The following is a 12,864-nucleotide window of genomic DNA, read 5'->3' as shown; positions in this document are numbered from 1 at the left end:
TATCTATCTATCTATCTATCTATCTATCTATCTATCTATCTATCTATCTATCTATCTATCTATCTATCTATATATATATATATATATATATATATATATATATATATATATATATATATATATATATATATATATATGCATGTATGTATGTATGTATAAGAAGTCAATTTTTGAACACCGTCAGACCATGAATGGACACTGAAGACATGCAACAGCACTCCCTTCCAGAAACACTCTTAATACCACAGCACAAAGTGGTGTGTGCTGTAACAGGCTAAGTGTGGCTCTTGCTGTGTGAGCAGAGTAGGAGGACTGCAGTCGGGTACAAAGCGGGAGTGTTTCACTCAGTGTTTATGTGATTCACACAGCCGAGGCTGTGGAAGGCTTGACCCTCCAAAGACCTCCCCAGCACAGCGGAAATGACTTCTGTCTAAGTAAGACTTCAGCTTCTCTGTTTCAGTCTCTCCCAAAGTCCTAATTTGAAGCTTTAGGAAATGTAAATAAGACAGGAAAGTAGCTAAAGCAGAGGGAGTGTTACGTTGCTTGTGCTTGCATTCTGTGTATCAGCCACTGTGCTTTAGTGTTTTTATATGTATACGTGCCAGCCAGGGTGCATGTGCTTCTATTGTGCACATAGCTGCCTGTGCAGTGTGTTTTACAAGTTCTTCGGGCAGAGATTGTTGTGGCAGAGAGGAAAACATGAAATAACACAATGGAATTCAGGCCTGGAGTTACTCTCCCCACGGGAGGCAGGCAGACTGCGTTTGGTCTGGAGCCAGGAACACTGAAGGAAAATGAGAACAGTGTCCATGCTACTTTTCTTATTCTCTCTTTCTCTTAAGTTGTGACAACGTCTTTTTGATTTTTTTGTGTGTGCTTGTTTGGGGTTTTTTTGTTCTCTTAATGCAGAACAAGCGCTTCCATATGATTCTTCTTCTTTCCTTGCCTTTCTGTATATCTGTGTTTCATATTTCCTGTGTCAGTGTGTGCTCCTCTCACTCTGGTATATTAATAGCACTTTGCAGTGATGATTAGGTTGCCACCTGCGCCCTATCACAGTCCCAACCCACACACACACACACACACTCATTGGCTGTGCGTGTGTGTGTGTGTGTGTGTGTGTGTGCGCGCATGTGGCGCGGGCGGGGGGGGGGGGGGGGGGTTACAGTATGGGAGGGGCAACATATATATATATCAAATATATGTATACATGTATGTATGTAGGACACTACGTATGTTGTAAGGAAATATCACTGCAAGGAAATTAACAGCAAATAAAAAATATGCATATGAGAGAAGGTAGTGAATATGCAGTAGGGTCTATGCAAATGAAAATATATTTGTCTGATATCCAGTTCAAGAATATCTTCTCCAGCTTCTCTTAGATGTCTCAGTGAAAGTCCCACTCTGTCCCCTTGCACTTGTGTCTCAGACAATGTGTGCAGTGTTCAACATGTCAAACTTTCAGTTTGACTTTTGGAACGTGGGCAGGAAAGCAGGGAGACATACCTGGTAAGGAAGGGAGGCAGTTGGTAAGACTGGTGTGGCCAAAAAGCTCCTGGCTTTTCAATTTGTCGGTGTTTGCTCAGTGTTCTCTCCATGAGCCTCAGGATTTTATAATAGAAATCAGCATGGAAGGTTTTGCCTTTGGGTGCCAAGTCATGGTGCACAACCAAATGAATTTAGGGAGAGAAAAAAAGACAAGCATGGTTTTGGTCTCTCCCCTTGCCCTGATCATTGAGCTGTGATAACCTTTAGCACAAACATGGGGTTGCTCTCTGTCCAGGATTGAGGTCCATGATGAAACTGCCAAGTGCACAGCACAAGTGGTCAGAATGGGACGTCTAGTGAGTGATCTAAAAATAGTAGCTGCACTAGAAGCTGTCTGGATATGGCCAAGAAGATGCCTTCGAATGGAGATATAGCCAAATTCAAATCAGGTAATTGTTTTTCACTATTATTGGACTATCCCCAAAACTTGTCAGTCATATCTGTCTGTATGTCACAGACTAACAGAAAGATCACCCACGCACAGAGCACTGCAAAAGCTAACCAGGTTTATTTTTTCTGGTTCTACCAGAGGTTCCTTCCTGTTAAAAGTAAGTTTTTCGTTCCCACTGTCGCCAAGTGCTTGCTCAATGGGGTTTGTCTGACTGTTGGAGTTTTCTTCTTAATACTGTATGGTCTTACAATATAAAGCACCTTGGTTGCTACATATAAATAAAATTAAACTGAATAAAATCAAATTAATATCAATGCTTAAAATATAGTTGTGAGTGTTTGCGTTTTAGTTTAGCAATTCCATCATTTATTGAATAACTTTATCTTGATATTCATATTGCAGAAAAACATCCTGACATTTTCTTTAAAAACATGATGGCACAATAAAGAATCCATGCTATGTGTTCAATCACAGATCAGTTAAATTGAAACTGTAGAAAATAGTTATTTTACCTTTTTCAGCTTCATGAGCATCAATTATTCTGATTCTGTGGGATTCTGAGAAATCTCTTTCTTTTTTTTTTCAAATTTGCACAGAAACAGAAAAAATTGAAAAGCATTCACATTCTGAACAGAACAGTTTTAATATGAAAGAGTAATGTAGTTATGTTTAGATTGTTCAATTTCACTTAATTAATGTGCAAATCAGTGGAAGTCACCAGTACCACTAGAGAACCCACACAGACATGCAGAGAACATGTACACTGCACAAAGAACGGCTCCGAGCAGATGATGGATTCAAACTCAGGACCTTCTTGCTTGCTTTTCCCCCCACTTTATTACTTAAAAATTTATGTGTTTAATGCAATTTATTTTAGGTTTTTTGGAGGGGGGTGTTCACACCAATGAAGTAGAAGTCTGAAAAACTCACAAAAACTATATATCAAATATGATGCACGCGTTAAGAGCAGCTCTGCAAGAGACTAAAATTTGCAATTCAATGAGGAGATTTGGCAGATCCTGTTCTTAGCATGATAGAATCTTTGAAAATGTGTAATATGTTGAGCCACAAAAAGGAAAAGATTGAAATAATTGGAAGAAAATGTGAAGCCTTGGAATCAGTAGGCCCAATTATAGAATTGACTCAGTTTAGTTTCAGTGTGGTTATAAATATAATCCAATGTGATGAATGTCTCAATATCTTAATGAAATGAGTGCTGGAGCTGGTGGAGGGGAGAACAGGGAGGACAAGAAGGAAAGAAGAGGCAGAGGAGGTGACAGTGAGATGTCAGCACAACAGGAAAGAAAAATGATCTGACAGGAACTGGGAGGGTATAGTAAAAGAGAAGAGAGAAGAGCGTAGAGAGGAAGACTAGGCGAGATTTAATGGCGGAGAGTGAGTGGGAAGAAGAGAGCAAGAAAAACAACAAGGCCGAGGGAGGGTGGACAGGGGAGGGAAGCTGGGATGACACAGTCATGGGAAACCACATTCGGTCCCTGCCCCAGACTCTGCAGTTGTTGGCCTCGTCAGTGTTGTTGTTTTGTTTTCACATGGCCTTAAACCTCTCTGTGTGGACCACAAACAGATGTTAATGACGTTTCTCACTGCAGTTTGTGCTCGAAGTCATCAGTGCTGCAAATGGGCTGTGGTGAGACGTCCTGTGAGGATGGACGCCAGCAAACAAGAAAGAGGTTAAAAAAAAGAAAAAAGAATCTCAGAAACACTCATGAAACAAAAACATGTGAAAAAAAATTGTTTGGCGATGTTGGCCAAAAACCCAATTTGCTTACTTTACAGTTATACCATTACAACGATGATGAGTGGAGGCCTGACAAATGTCAATATTAAAGGGTTTACAGCAGTTCCAGTCAACACACAGCAAACAGAAGCCGGTGGTGCAAGTCTTTGTGGCTACAGCTGGGGGTGAATTCCATTCAGGCTTTCTGTGGTAACAGGTTTCTTACAAAACATATAATTAGCAACAGTAGAACAATGCACCACATTATGATTAAAGATCAATGACAAATTACACAAAACTCCCACAGCTTGGTTTATCAGAAGTGCTCATTAGCATTGATTCTCTTTGATTTCCCGTCAGTGCAGCTGAACATTTATTTTAAAAGGTATTATCTTAATGTGAATCAATTTAAATGTTTGTTTTCAAGCGTGGCTGAAAGTAAAATACAAAAGGAGCCCACCGAGCCAGCCTAACCGCAATGCAAGCCTGGATTATCCTGTAAATCAATGGCAGTTCAGGGAGAGAGCAAAAATACGTTTTCCAAAAGTAGTCTGTTATGCTTCTTCACTTATACAGTTAGGTTCATATATATTGACACTGACACAGGTTTTGTTTTTTACCTGTTTACTGAAACATATTCCAATTATATTGGAATAGTTATATAATTTACATGGACACCATGTGTAGACTCTCAGCTTTCATTTGAGAGTATCCACATTCAAATTGGATGAAGGGTTTAGGAAATTCAACTCCTTAACATGTGCCAGCCTCTTTGTAAAGTGACCAAAAGCAATGGACAGTTGACTCAAATGCTATTTTATGGGCAATTTTGTTATGTCATTATCAGTTAAGCAGATAAAAGGCCTAGAGCTGATTTGAGGTGTGATGCTTGCATTTGGAGGATTTTGCTGTGACGATATGTGGCCAAAGGTGCTCCTATGCAGGTGAAACAAGCCATCCTTAAGCTGTGAAAACATCAGAGAAATTGCTACAATATTAGAAGTGACAAAATCTACAGTTTGGTACATCCTGAGAAAGAAGGAAAGCACTGGTAAACTCAGCAACACAAAAAGATCTGAATGTCCATGGAAGACAACAGTGGGGAATGATTGCACAATCATTTACATGGTAATGAGAAACCCCTTTGCAACAGCCAAGTTAACAACACTCTCCAGGAAGTAGACATAATGATATCCAAGTATAAAATAAAGAGAAATAAAGAGAGCCTCAAGGCTCAATTGTACTTTTCTAAACAACATCTAGAAATCCAGCAAAGCTCTGGAAAAACCAAGACAACTTCTAACAGAATGACGGTATGAAGAAAGTATGGAGAAGGGGTGGAACAGCTCATGATCCAAAGTATACCCCATCATCTGTAAAACACTGCGGAGGCAGTCTAATGGCGTGGGCCTGCATGGCTGCTAGTAGAACTGGGATACTAGTTTTTATTGATAATGTGACACAGGACAGAAGCAGCAGAATTAATTCTGAGGTGTTCAGAGACATACTGTCTGCTTAAATCCAGCTAAATACAGTCAAATTGATTGGGTGGCGTTTCATAATACAAATGGACAATGACCCAAAACATCTGTCTGTCAATCTCCCGCTCCTTTCTCCCATCACTCGTAACCAAGACCCTGAGATACTTATACTCCTCCACCTGGGGCAGGAACTCGTCTTTGACCAGGAGTGCACACTGCACCCTTTTCTGGCTGGGGACCATGGCCAGATTTGGAGGTGCTGAATCTCATTCCCACCGCTTCACACTTGGCTGCAAACCATTCCAGTGCGAGCTGGGGGTCATCACCCGATAAAGCCAACAGAACCACATCATCTGCAAAGAGCAGAGATGAGATTCTGAGACCACCGAAGTGAAAGCCTTCTGCCACTTGGCTACACCTAGAAATTTTGTCTATAAAAATTACGAACAGAATCTGTGACAAAGGGCAGCCCTGGCGGAGCCCATCACCCACTAGTCCAACTTATTGCCAGCTATGCAGACCAAGTTCATGCAATGGTTGTATAAGGATTGTATGGCTCGTAGCAATGGGCCAAATACCCCATAGTCCCTAAGCACCTTCCACAGGACACTCTGACGGACATGGTTGAATGCCTTCTCCAATACCACAAAGCACATATAGACTGGTTGGGCAAACTCCCATGCACCCTCAAGAATCCTTGAGAGGATAAAGAGCTGGTCCAGTGTCCCACAACCAGGATGAAAACTGCTCTGTTGCTCCTGCATCTAAGATTTGACTAATGGACAGACTCTCCTTTCCAGCACCCTTGCATAGACTTTCACAGGGAGGCTGAGCAGTGTGATCCCCCTATAGTTGGAACACATGCTCTAGTCCCCTTGCTTAAAAGTGGGAACTACCACCGCAGTCTGCCAATCCAGAGGTACCATCCCGGATCTCCACGCAACATTGTAGAAACGTGTCAACTAATACAGCCCTACAACATCCAGAGCCTTCAGGAACTCAGGGTGAACCTCATCTACCCCAGGGGCTCTGCCACCAAGGAGTTCTTTAGCTGCCTCAGTGACCTCATGCCCAGAGATAGAAGATTCAGTCATTAAATTTGTCCAATTAAATAACTGAAATGAGTTGTCTTATTTAGAATGCATTGTGGTAATGCAAAGAACCAAAATTTGAAAAAAAAATGTTCTCTCTGTCCAGATATTTATGGACCTATTTTTATTTTCCAGATTTGTCCTTTGTAAATCATAATCCAGGAATGTCAAAGATTAGGCCCGGTCCAGCCTGCTGGAGTGCTTTCAAAAGTGTGTCAATTTCAGCAAAATCATCACCAGTACTGCTACTGTACTGTATGTGATAGTGTACAGGGCCAGTATTGACAATATTCTCAATACTGATACTTTTGACTTAAATGCAGCTTATGTAGGGGAGAGCAGCGTGTCATGGTTTGTGAGATGAATCATCATTTTGCAAATTCCCAAACCCATTTTAGTGACTAACTAAAATGGGTTAGTCACTAGTTAAACCACTAAATGATTGTGATTTTTACTTTTCACGATAACTGGTGAACGGAACAAAACATCTATTTTGACATTGAGGTTTTTTTTATAGAGGACTTGTAAATGTTTCTGTCTCTAAAGCACTTTGGATCAGCTCCTGCTGTTTAAATATTATATAGGCTATAAAAATCATAGACATGAAAGTGAACACAGAAAGGCTTTTTTTATATATATATATATATCTGAGGTACCCAAAACATTGATTTGGTTGATCGAGATGTGACATTTTCAGATGAACAGAACAGAATCAACTTTTTGGGATTTCGTTAGCTGGATGATTGAGCATGCATCAAGACATATTTAACCTCCTAGGACCTGGTGTCCACATATGTGGACATCACATTTTCTGATATCTAGACCAAAATACTACATTTTGCTCTTCAAGGACCTGATATGCACTTACGAAGACATCATACTGCCACTGTTCTATCGAAATTTAAAGCGAATGTCCTCAAATGTGGATCTCATTTTTCTCAGAAACTGAAATCAGGTAAAAAAAAAAAATGCACCCCACGATTCTTTGTTTTTACATTCATCAGGTCCCAATCAGCCCAAATAGCAAAGAGAAATTAAAAATTCATGCCATGAAAGAGTTCAGGTCTTATGAGGTTAAAGTATATTTATAATAATAATAATAATAATAATAATAATAATAATAATAATAATAATAATAATTTAACAAAATTCAGAGATCTACATACTGATCTTAGAGGACCAAAACAAAGTATCGGTCCTATCATATCATATACAAACAAAATTTGGATCAATCTGCCCATCTTTAGCCAGGAGTACTGGCATGACCAGGAAATAGCAAGTTAAAGGTATGTTTAGATCTTGATAAGTTGTTTGGTTAAAAATACACTGTTATCTGTGAATTTCATATGTAATGTATGCATAAATGCATTATATATAGTGACTGCATATGGAAAGAGTGAGACATAGTGACTAAAATGTACACGTTCATTGTGAGTGCATGGTACTTGAAAGAACTTGACATATAACATATATGTCAACTGAAGTAATTCATTTAGTATTGCTCACTCGGAAAAAACAAGTTATTCTAAGTACTCATTTTGAACAAGTTGCCCTAACTTAAATATCTTAAATAAACTGTAAGTTTTCTAATGCAGTGAGTCTGCATAATCTTTTTAAGTACTGGCAACTTGTCAGATTTTACAGTGTCAAAGCACAAGTGGTATGGAAAGCATTTCCCATGACACACAGGCGTTAATCTACCTTCATTATAACCAAAACAAAACCAAACACTTTCCCTGATAGGGACAGTCTCACTTTATCATTACTGTGGCTACAAGAACTACGGTATCACCATTATTTTTACAATTATGTTTACAAGAAGTATGCGTGTTAAGAACAAATTATTCCAATTTTCAGGTCTTTCAACCATCAATAAAATAGCACAAATTGTGATTATATAAGAGATATGTAATAAATCAAGAACATGCATAGATCTTATGCTGGAGCTTCTTTTTTCCTGTAGCAGGGCAGTCTGAACAGCTGTGTTTGTTATGAGAGAAAGAGGAGAGAGGATGCTGGAGAAGAATCGGGAGTAAGAGACTGTATACTATTATGTACGCTTGTTTAATTCTGTGTATATACAACATACATGGGCCTGTGACATGTTTGTGTGTGTTTTTGTCTGTGTCTGCATGTGTGTTTTTAGGGAACTGACCACAGCGGGAGGCCTCCAGCAGCAGGGGCTACCAGTGCTTCTCACAGCCTGCAGAGTGACTCCTTGACAGGGATCGTGAGAACCTGAGTGGCAGGGGTCCTTGTGGTCAAGAGGAACTTGACTAAATGTAAAGAAATGAGAAAAGGCAGTGTACACAGAGCATCTGGCAATTCTGCTCATGGAAACAAGGACGCTCTTTGATTTTCTCCTATTATACTCCTTGCCACTGAAACATCCTCTTTTTTTAAAAGAAATAATAATTATGAAAAATTATTACTCATTGTTTTTAAACATGCAGAAGTGGTCGACATGACCTGCCAAAGCTCAAAAGATGAAAGAAAATTGATTCAAGTGACTCTGAACCCGGCATGGTTGTTGGTGCCAGGTGGGGTATTTCAGGGACTGCTGATTTACTGGGATTTTCCCCATTCATTACAACTGAGGTATGGAGAAGAGCATCTCTGAATTGCCATGGAACATTGAAGCAGATGGGCTAAGGAAGCAGAGGAGCACACGTTGTGCCATGTCGAAACTGAGGCCAAATTTGGACCATAAAAGATTGGAAAACCAATCTTGTCTGAAAGTGTCAATTCAAGCTAAAATTTTCAATGGTAGGCTCATAATTTGGCATAAACAACATGAAATCAGGGATCCATTCTTCATTGTATCAGTGTTTCAGGCTGCTGGTGGGGTAATGATATCAGGGATGATTTTTTCGGCACGCTTTGGGTACTAATTGTACATCATTTAAGCACCACGGGCTACCTAAGCTCTGTTGCTGACTGTATCCATCCCTTTATGACCACAGTGTAACGACAAACAACAAAATCTCTGAGGAATGTTGTTGAATCTGTGTCATGAAACATTAAGGTAATTCTGAAGATGAAAAAGGGACCAACCCCGTACTACCAAGGTGTACCTAATGAATTGGTTAGTGAGTGTATATTTTAATTCAAATGGTTTGCTCAAGCCCTGAATTTGATTTTTTAATTGATTGTCATTATCGTTATTATTATTGTGAAATAAACAATGTGAAAAATGCGATAGTGTAAATTGACTGTTTGTAAATTAAAATGCTTTACAGTGCTCCAACATTTAATATGTCTATGATGAAAGTAATTTGTAATTTGTAAATTTAAATGTTTTTTTGTTTGTTGTTTTACTTTTGATTTTTTTTTTTCCATTTTAGAAGTTTCTTTTTTGTTGTTGTTTTTTAAATAACAATAAATTTATAATCAGTCAGAGGCTCATAATCACAGCTGCAAAGTCTTTGGTGGAGGTAACTACATTCTTCTGTGATTTTTCCAAACAACTTTGTTCTGTATGACTGCTTCAAGTCCCTCATCGCTCTTTGACACTGAGCTGGAAGCAGCAGGACATCTGATTTTCTTTCTGTTCCCACACCTGTCTTCTTGCTCTTTGCTGCTGTTCTTCTTTCTCTTAGTCATCAAAAGACACCACGTCCTCTCTGTTTTTTTCCCCCTATGTCCTTCATCTCAAACTCTTACTTGTGTCAGTTTGTGCCTGTGTTATTATTTATGGGCTGGTGAATGGAGAGAGATTGAATGAGACCCAGAGCTTGGCCTTTACCCTCACACTGTCTGCTACTCCTAAATCACCACAGAGTCTGGCTTACTTTCACATTAATGGTTTGTCCATGGTGTTTGTGTGAGTGAGAGAAAGAGCCAGGCACAGAAAGAACAAAAGAGCCGCCTTTTGTCCTTAAACTACTTGGTTGTTTGTCCAAAAGCCTCGTATAGCCTTTGTTTTCTGTTTTCTTGTTGTAAAAACAAGTATTTTATTTTAAAAAATTCAGTTTCTTCAGTTATGAACAACCACTTAGTGACAGTGAAAAGGAAAAACTCTCTTTTAACAGGAAGAACCCTCTGGCAGAACCAGTCTGGGGGAGGGCCAGGAGGCTGCCAGGTCACTGTGGAAGAGATCCAACGATTATTAATAACTAATGATTAAATGCATTTAATGACTGGTGTTTTAAGTTTATTTAGTTTAAAGCCTAATATCAAAAGTATAGAAACTATCCAATCAAAACTGGGAGCTGGTTCCACAGAAGAGAGGTTTGAAAGCTGAAGGTTCTGCCTCCCAAAATTGCAAACTAGCAGTCTGAGAGCCAAATGCTCTGCTGGGGTGATATTGCTCTATGAGGTCTTTAAGATAAGATGGGGCCTGATTATTCAAGACATTGTTTGTGAGTATTCACTCTACTGTCAGCTTGTCTCCAGATTTTTTTCAAATGAGTGTGTCAATATTTGAGGGCTGTACAGGTAAAAAAAATGAGCTCTTTTCGTATTGTCATTGGATTCATTATACTACTAGCTTGGCTTAACTCTGTCACTGTGGTTTTCATGTAGAGGAGCATGTTCATGTAGCACAGAGCTGTTTTAACATATGCAATTAAAACTCTTCAATATAGTTATCTGTTCAGTGGTTTACTTCCCATAAAAAAACCATAATATTCTGCACATCAGTGCAACTTAAACCACTGTACCTGCTTTAAAGATACATGCACTGATGGATGTTTTTGGTGTGTGTGTGTGTGTGTGTGTGTGTGTGTGTGTGTGTGTGTGTGTGTGTGTGTGTGTGTGTGTGTGTGTGTGTGTGTGTGTGTGTGTGTCTACGGCCAAAACAGGACCAGCTCAAGTTTATGACCCTGCAGTGCAGTCTTTCTTCTCAGGGTGACAGAGCAGACAGCCGATCTGCAAGGGGAATAGGAGGCTAGTCTGAAGGACACCTGGTCTGCGAGGAGCTCAGTTGGACAGTATTTTATGTATTTTGTACTTTCAAAGTCATTGAAGCAATTGTAAAAATATATTTTCAGAGTGTCCAATTTTGCCTTGTCATTGTGATTTAAATGGACATGAAGTTTAAATTGGGTTTGCACGTCAGCCTGGAGCAAAATCATCCTAATCCCTCTGTTTCCCTTTATCTGTGAAGCAAGTCACCTTTTTATGCTTTGAAAAAACAGCAATTGTGTCATTCATTGGTATTTGGTATGTCTATTTTTATCTGTGTATGCTTAACTTCTTCTCAGCTTCAGTAAATTCAAAACACACTTTCTATTACCCCGCACCAAACTACTGAGAAAGGCTTTGGTTTCTTAGGAACATAAATGATATCCAATTCTCCTCAAAGCTACAGAGAGAGAAGGAGAAAGACTGCACACAATAAATCATTCTGAGCTCCATCAACTCAATCCTTTTTGATAGCATCAAAGGAAGGAAGAAGATGAGCAATTTCCTGTGTTGTGAGTGTACAAATTGAAAAGTCTGTATAGTCTCTGTGAGGGTTTGTGTTTATACCTGAAACAGGAACACAATATATGGCCTAGTAATGCACACACCGCAGACACATGCTCAAACAATCTGTCTAGTGGGCAGAGACAGGAAGTAGTCTGAAAAGGAGGAAGAAAAAAATGGTTGCAACATTTAACATTTAAAGTGACAAAAAGCACAGCAGTGCTAAACCAACAAACGTATGGTACACTCACACTAGCACACCCATGTGTGTGTGACCTTCAAATTTAAAGTTTGTTTGACTAGTGGGATTACTGGTCCTGGTCTTACAGGACTCACAGGTGGGCCCCCTGTGTGGATCAGTTGGAGCCAGACATCACTAACACATGTAGTGCGATCAACTCCAACAGCTCCCACAGCCTGGTACTTCAAAACCTCAACGAGAGTTTAAGGTACTGGGAGTCAAAATTGGTGGGTAATTGTGCTAAGTAATCAATAAATCTGTGAGGAACAGTGTGTGCCCACTTCATTGTGTCACCAAAGGCATAAAATACTGAAGGGAGAGAGAGTATGACAAACAAATTGTCGCTATTTAAATTTTTAGCTGTTTTCTTGGTTAAGGCTGCAGTCAGCGGGAGCTAGAACAGGGCCTTGACAGAAAGTTAATGGATCAGAGAGCTGGAGATAAATGAAAACACAAACCTATCACATCGTGGAACAGAGACAAACCATTGTATGACCATTAGTTCTGAGCATGTTACTCGCCGGTTTCCCCCCCCCTTTTTATCAATATGAAAATTGCTTTTAAAATTGCCAACAATGACTGTAATTCTTTCATGCATGCTTTTCATATTCTTTAAGCATCTTTAAATTTTAAGAAAATCCATGATGTCAAACCATCATTCCCCAAATAGCATTAACGCTCCTGCTGTAGGCACAATACAGCACTCAGTTGTGCAGACTGTGTGAAAGAAATACTTCTTTATTCTAAGCATGAAACTGCACATAAGTGATATTTAAAAGTGTCAGACAATCAAATGCACGTCTCTCCTTTTAGGTTTGGAACCTACCAAAGATTTCAGTACTCACTGTTGATTTCTACTGGAGCCAAAAAAGATTCAGTTCTTAATACACAGTACCCATGAGTGCTTGCCTAAAACGCTGACCTTGATGGGTCAGAGGTTTTGGTGCTTCGTTATGTTCATC

General features: G+C 39.5%; 1 long non-coding RNA gene across 1 annotated transcript; it reads left to right on the top strand.

Moving 5' to 3' along the window:
- Positions 1–296: 296 nt before the first annotated feature.
- LOC113024564 (uncharacterized) lies at positions 297–9,448 on the top strand. The gene is made up of 2 exons (XR_013909774.1): positions 297–434; positions 8,399–9,448. It is a non-coding gene; the product is annotated as an uncharacterized LOC113024564 (long non-coding RNA).
- Positions 9,449–12,864: the final 3,416 nt, after the last annotated feature.

The sequence above is a fragment of the Astatotilapia calliptera genome, chromosome 6 (genome assembly GCF_964374335.1).
Source record: "Astatotilapia calliptera chromosome 6, fAstCal68.1, whole genome shotgun sequence".
NCBI lineage: Eukaryota > Metazoa > Chordata > Actinopteri > Cichliformes > Cichlidae > Astatotilapia > Astatotilapia calliptera.
This window is presented reverse-complemented; position numbering and strand designations above follow the sequence as displayed.